General features: G+C 25.2%; 1 long non-coding RNA gene across 1 annotated transcript; it reads left to right on the top strand.

The window, feature by feature from the left end:
• The first annotated feature begins 6778 nt into the window (after positions 1-6778).
• Positions 6779-7754, top strand: LOC135928466 (uncharacterized). The gene is made up of 3 exons (XR_010572340.1): positions 6779-6829; positions 6878-7073; positions 7277-7754. It is a non-coding gene; the product is annotated as an uncharacterized LOC135928466 (long non-coding RNA).
• Positions 7755-8028: the final 274 nt, after the last annotated feature.

Here is an 8028-nt window from a genome sequence, read left to right as displayed (position 1 = left end):
CGCTATAAAATTTTCGCGATTATTGATTCGCGATAAAAGTTTCGCGGTAATGTATTCGCATTAAAGGTTTCGCGATATTTGTTTCGTTATATTGTATTAGCGGTAATGTATTCGCTATAAAGGTTTCGCGATAAAGGTTTCGCTATAAAAAAATCGCGATATTTGTTTCGCGATATTGCATTCGCGGAATAGTATTCGCTATTATGGATTCGCGATAAAAGTTTCGCTATAAAATCCATTCGCGATAAACAACATTCGCGATAAAAGTTTCGCGAAAAAGTGTTTCGCGATAAAAGTTTCGCTGAATTGACATGGAACCGTTCTATATATGTCCATAATTAGGGTTCCACACAGGGTTTGGGCAAATTTTGAGAAAATGGTATTCGGATACAGATACTTTATAAAATTTTGTATTTAAGATACAAGATACTAGATACTTTAGAAAAATTTCAATAAGATACTAGATACTTTAGAAAAATTTCAATAAGATACAAGATACTTGTATTTTTTAAAAAAAAGTATCTAAGATACAAGATACTTTTTTGAAAAACTTTAAATAATTAAAATCAAAATGTATAAAGCTTTATTTTCTTATCTATCATATAAATTTATAAAAAAATATTTAAAATAAATTGTAGAAAATAACAAATTTATTATAAAAGATAATGCGATATTCCATTTAATAATTATATAATTAGTAAATAATAATAAATCAGTATTATTTTTTAATATTATTAATTTTTCAAATGATTTATCGTTCAATCTTTGACGATTTGGTCTATTAACCATATTAGCAAAGCTAAATAATCTTTCAATGGGGGCTGAGGAGGGTAATATTGTTTTATATTTAATAAATATTTCTTTTATATATTTATAACTATTTAACATATTTATACTCCGCCTGTCATCTTTCATATAATTTAAGACCTCTATTTCAATATCATTTATTGAATTATTAGAATTGGATGTGGTACTTTTAAGGCAAAAGTAATCATCATCTTCATCAATTGAAGATTTTGTTGAAATTTCAATATTATTTTTAAAAACAATTAAAACTTCATGTAATAACAAATCCTGAGGGTATTTTTTTTCTTTTTCATCATCAATCCAACGATTTTTAAAATAGGGGATGAGAAATAGTTGCCAAAAATGCACTTTTAAAATTGTTATCAAAATCATATATATTTTTAAATCTTTTATTTAAATAATTTTCTATGGCAATAGCTAATGGTTTGCAAAATTGTAGATTGGTTTGAATTAAATTTGTAATTTTTTTAACGACATTTAAAATTGGAGCTGATTCTCCATAATAGCAGTTGATTTCACTCTGTATTTTGTCAATCGCTATAGCCAATGGGGCCATTATATTGCAATATTATTCTAAATATTGAATTTCAATATCTCTTAATTTAGGAAATTCTAATTTTTGACATAATTTAGGAAGTTCGCCTTTAAATTTTAATAAACTATGAAGACTATCATAAAAACTATTCCATCTAGTGCAACAAGGTGTAACTAATTGTTTTCCTAAAATTGCTTTGATAAGTTCTGCAATTTTAGGCCTATTATTTGCATTCCATAGCTTAGTACATTTAGTTATTGCAGGATGATGAATTTTAGAAATGTTAGGAGAATCCTTAATAGCTCTCTCGACATCTGTTGTGTCAATTAAACTTATCGTATGGCACTAACAACGAATGTGTTGAGGCAATGTTATTGAGGCTTCTTTAGACCCTTAAATAAACAAATAAATAATTTTATTTGAATAAAATTTTTTACTAAATTTACAATATCATAATAAATTTTAAAGAAGTATTAAATAATACTTTCAATGATTTTGAATTCTATACATTCATCATCATTGATGTCAAAGTCATTCTCTACAGCTTCCATAAAACTCCTTGAAAGCTTTCTTAAAGTTAGAGCCGTTATCTGTAACAGTTGTTATAACTTTTTCGTCAATACCAAAGTCACGATGAATTTCTTTATTATGATCATCTTGAAGTACTTTAAAAAATTTGCCATTAAGTATGCTTAGTTTAAATTTATTGTTATAATTTTCGGTTGAAGAATCATCTGAAGACGAAGATAAACATATTATTCTATTTTCTTCTTCCATAACTTTAAAATAGACAGATATAAAACGATTCAAATATGGTAGTTCTAATTGTTAGCAAATTGCTATATGACGACCAACGTCATATATCAAAAATTATTAAAATATCTAAATTTTGATTAAATTTTTCATTTAAATCTTAAAACAATAGCATTTTAAATTTTAATACTATTTAAATTAACCAATATAAATTTTTTTTAAAGTATCTGTATCTTTTTGAATACTAAGTTGGTTAAGATACAAATACTTTTAAATAATATGCATCTTAGATACTGGATACAAGATACTTTCCAAAATTCCGCGATACTGCCCAACCCTGGTTCCACAAGTACCAAAACCTTTCTTTAGATGTAACTATCTTTGTACTGACCATGATTCAAATGTATATAAGATAAGAAAATTCATGTTATAATTATAAATTGTATAAGCTGGAAGTACATAATTAACAAAAGATCTTATATTGTGAATTTTCTGATAAATGTAAAGCTTCTTGAAAAATAATTCCAGAACTTTGAATATACTTCATAGGATTTCAATTAGTGTTTACATGGCATACCCGCCACCGATGTTATAGTTTGATCTAAAAAAATAAATTTACATTATTGTTGTATTTATTCATTTTTTTAAATAATTAATTCCTTTTTTTTTATTAATTTTTTTTATATTGTTATGTAATTACTTTTTTGAATATTATAATTAGTTATTATTGTGGTGTTTATTCATTTTTTTAAATAATGAATATTATAATTAGTTATTATTATTATATAATAATTTTAATTGGGCATTGTTAGTATATGTTAAAATTATTAATTTCTTTCGTTATTCAAATTTTTTTGATTAAAAAAAATGTCATTTGAATATTAAAAGAAAAAAGATATAGATATATATACGAAGCAAAATCATTTTAAAAATTATTCACCAATTATTATTCAATTAATTCTATTTCAAAATAAAGTTACCCGTACTTCTAAATACAAAAAAGGTTTGATGTTATATATATTTTAATATTTAATCTTCCTTTTTTTTATATAATAGTCAATTTCAAAACTTAACACTGGTCCGAAGTAAACATATTCAGGGACCGCAGATATTCAGTCTAATAAATAGACTATACAATTATATTTAGAAGAAATAAATTGTGATTAAAAGTCAATTTTTTTTATATATCAGCGTATTTAAGGTTAAAAAATATATATTCTTTTATTTTTAATGACTTTTTATGCTTTTATTTTAATCATAATATTAATTACATTGTTGTATAATTTTGGCCGCAGCATTAAGTTATTTGTGATTAAAATTATTTTGAATTCTTTGTATATTTAAGTCAAATTATTTTAAGGAATTTATTGTTGGAAAATATAATGGTAATAATAATTTCAGTTTTAGCATTTTTATTAGGTTTAAATTTAGGTAGAAATACATCGTACATCAAAATAGAAAATAAGGAATTAGATAAGATAAAAAGTATATTAAATGAGGAAAATAAGGAGAGAAACATAAACATTTCTAGAAGTAGAGAGATTTTCAGACGAATTAGTTGCTATAGCTGTGGTCAGCCAGGCCATATGTCGCGTGATTGTGATTTAACAAAGGATTTGAAATGCGAGAGATGTGGCAGGAATGGCCATTTAGCTATAAGATGTAGATTAAACAATATGATTGTGAGATGTAATATTTGTATCCAGGATGGACACACTCAAGAGAAATGTAACAAATGACTAAGAAAGAAATATTTTAATAATGAATTTTGTAATAATAATAATTTTTTTAATGTTGATAATTTAGTAGCAAATAAGAATAAATATTTTAATTTTAATAATAAATTTGGTAATAATAGTTTTTCTAATTTTAGTTCAGGTAATAATACGCATTTTAATTTTAATGATAGATTTGATAATTATAATAATTTTTTTAATGTTAATAATTGTAGTAAAAATAAGTATTTTAATTTTAATAATGATAATTTGGATAATGTTGATAGTGTTAGTGCAAGTAAGAATAATTATTGTAATCTGAACGATAAATTTTGTGATAATAAAAAGTGTTTTAACGTTGATAATTATAATTCAAGCGATATTAATAGAAGTATAGGTAAAAGGAATGATATAAAAATAAAAAGTAGAGATTTTGAAATATATAGAATTTAAAATGCAACTTGTGTAGATGTACGAAAAATGGAATTAGAGAATTTTTTAATGAAGAATAGATGCCCGAGAGTAAAGATAAATATGGATGAAGCAGAAATTTGTTTTTTACTAAATACAGGAGCAGAAATTAGTTTGATAAGTATTAAGGATTTTATGAGATTTTGGCCAGAGAAAGAATTTGTTACAAAAAAGATAAGAGCCAAACAATTGGATGGTAGCGTGGTGAAAATTTTAGGGTATTATAGGGTAAGGTTACCAGGAGTTAATAAAAGTATAAATTTGTGGATAACTACGTTGAAGATTGAACCAATTTTAGGTTGGTGTGATATAAGAACATTAGGTCCAGTTTATAATTGGTGGAATTTTTTCGAAACTATCCCTGTAGATAATGATGAAAATAGTGAAATAATAAGGAGTGATTTTGAGAAAATTAAGTTACCTAGTATAGAAGATAAACAAGAATTAGTTCTCGATAAACTTAGAAATCGAACAACAGAATTTATTGATAATAGTGAAATAATAAGGAGTGATTTCGATAGATTTAAGTTACCTAAGGATAAACAAGAATTAGTTCTCGATAAACTTAGAAATCGAACACCAGAGTTTTTGATTAAATATAAAGTCAAAGAGAATAAGATGTCAAAAGATATAAATTCTATTGAGGTAACACCAATCGAAATCAACAGACAGAGAAGTAAAGCAGCAGAACAGGAAGAGATTGTCGAAAATAAAAACAGCAATGAGTATTATTTTAGATCAACATTGGGAGGTTTTTAAAGAAGAGTTGGGTACATTAAAAAATGTGGAAATAGATATAAAATTATTAGAGAATTACCAGGCTAAATTTTGGGTAGTAAGAAGATTGCCATTTTCTTGGATAGAAGAGATTGATACAGAATTAAATAAATGGCTAAAAGAAGGTATAATAAAACCGATAGTACATAGCGAATGGGCAACACCGTTAGTGCCAGTAAAAAAACCTGATAATAGTCTAAGGCTATGCATAGATTATAGGATTTCACTAAATCCTTGGATTATAACGGTAAAGTATCCTTTACCGAGAATAGAATAACTGTTGGCAAATTTGAAAGGAGCGATTTTTTTCTCAAAGATAGATTTCTCTAATGCGTATTTACAGATTAAAGTTAATGAGAATACAAGTAAAATGTTAACGATAACAACACATAGGGGTTTATTTGCGTTTTGTAGGCTACCATTTGGTTTAAAAGTTTCAGCGCCAATTTTTCAAAGGACTATGACGGCGTTATTTCAGGGAATAAAAGGAGTAATGTATTATTTAGATGATGTTCTGATATTGGGTAAAACAGAAGAAGAGCACAATACTAGATTGGTTAAAGTGTTAGATATAATATTGGAAAATGGTTTAAGAGCCAATATGAATAAGAGTGTTTTTGGAGTAAAAGAAATTTAGTATTTAGGACATATTATTAAGGGTAATGAAATTACGAGAGCCCCGATTAATAAAACGAAAGTACAGGCGTTTTTAAAAGCAACAAATTATTATCATCGTTTTGTTCAAAATTTTGCAGAAATTGCCACTCCGTTGTATGATTTATTAAAGAGAAATAAAAAGTTTGAATGGGGAGAAGCACAGGAGAAAAGTTTCGAAAGATTGAAAATAAAGATGGTAGAGAAACCTATATTAAATTGTTTTAATGAGAATTTAGATATTATATTAGCAGTTGATGCGTCCAATGAAGGTATAGGAGGAGTATTGTTACAGATGATTGATAATATAGAGAAGCCTATTTTATTTTTGTCAAGACAGTTAAATAAGGCAGAAAAAAATTATTCAACTATAGAAAAGGAAGAGTTAGCAGTAAAGTTTGGTCTAACTAAATGTAGAGAGTATTTATTGGGTCGAAAGTTTTTGTTATATACTGATCACAAACCGTTGGTAGGACTATTTAGAAAAGATAATAAAGAGTTAATGATTTCGCCCAGGTTACAAAAATGGTTGTTATTGGTAGGTAATTTTGATTTTGAAATTAGATACAGAGAAGGTAAATTAAATTGTTTACCAGATATTTTGTCAAGATTATTCATAAAAGAAACAGAAGAGGAAGAAAGAGAGTCCAAAACCAATAATGTAGAAATATGTTTAGCAGAAGAGGAAGTTAATAATATCAGAGTTGTTAAAGTATCTAGATACAAGTATCTAGATACTGTATCTAGATATAAAAATGTAGTATCTGTATCTGTATCAAGATAGATTTTTTAGAAAGGTATCTGTATCTAGATATTTTTTTAGAGGTATCTGTATATGTTTTTAGATACTTTTTAAGATACATTTTATATACCCCTTTTTTTATTATAAATAAAAATATTTGACTGTAAAATTTATTTTATTTCATATGAGCTTATGAAATAAATAAATAAATATATATTATATATTAATATTTATTAATACTATAATAAAGAATTATATATATATAAAATATTAAAACTTATATATAAAAAATATATATAAATATTCATTAATTTAAATATTATGTCCGAGTTTATCAATAAACCATACAAATTTTAATATTACAATATGGAAATGGTAAATTTTATTTTATAACTAAATTTTTAAGTTTATATATTTATTTAGATCTATATCGATGAAGAAGAGGAAGCAACAAGTTCTATTGCTTTACCATGGCCAAATTGAGCATATTTTAAAATAATATCTCAAAACAAAGAAAACAATTAATTCTCTGATGGTAAAAGGTTTGCCGTGTCTACCTAAAAATACAAAAATATCCGTCAGTATGACTTCAACGTGCAATATCGTGAAGCACATAAGGGTATAGATATTATATATTTAAAATTCTAATTAAAATTTTAAGAGAAAATATCCAACCTTGTTAACAAAAATAAAAAAGGGGAAGGAAAATAAAATACTAAAGAAAATATTGGCAAGGCTCATCCTCCAATAATATTTTTGCTAAAAGACCTTTGACTTTAACTCAAGGCACTTTAGATGATTTAATTATTGCTTTTATTATAGATGGCATGCAGCCATTATAAAAGAAAACAATTGATACAAAGATTAGCTGGTGAATTATCAAAGTCATCAACTGACTGCAAGCAAATAACCTGCCAAAAAAAACAAATAATTTAATTTCAGATTTTTTTCAGTACCCTACAGCAGATATAATTTCTAATAATGATTTAAATTTTGATAATCAACAAATTTTAAATAACTTTTTCAAAAATAAATGTAGAGATTTTAGCATTTTTAAAGAACTGATATAAAATTGTTATTTATTAAATATAACACTACAATTCCTTCAAGCGTCCCTGTGGAAAGACTATTTAGTGTTGCTAAAAATGTCTTCACAGATAAACGAGGATGCCTAAATGATCAAAATTTTGAAAATATTTTATTACTGAAATCTAATAATTATTTAATCATATATTTTCATATATTATATTAAAATTATAATTTTAGTTATATTCTGATAAATGTTATATCGCGTCAATAAATTTTTAGCTCATTTCATGAATTTTCACAATATAATATTAATTTAGGTTTATGCAAACCTATAAGAGCATAAAAAAATGTATCTGTATACAGATACATTTTAAAATTGTATCTGTATCTTGATAACTTTTTAGACGCTGTATCTGTATCTAGATAACTTTTGAGACTATGTATCTGTATCTAGATCCATTTAAAAAGTATCTTTTAACAACTCTGAATAATATTATAAGATCTTTGAAAGTAGATACTAGAGAGAAACCGATAACTTTGGAACT

This window comes from Gordionus sp. m RMFG-2023, chromosome 4, assembly GCF_954871325.1.
Source record: "Gordionus sp. m RMFG-2023 chromosome 4, tfGorSpeb1-WG-v2, whole genome shotgun sequence".
Lineage (NCBI taxonomy): Eukaryota > Metazoa > Nematomorpha > Gordioida > Chordodea > Parachordodidae > Gordionus > Gordionus sp. m RMFG-2023.
This window is presented reverse-complemented; position numbering and strand designations above follow the sequence as displayed.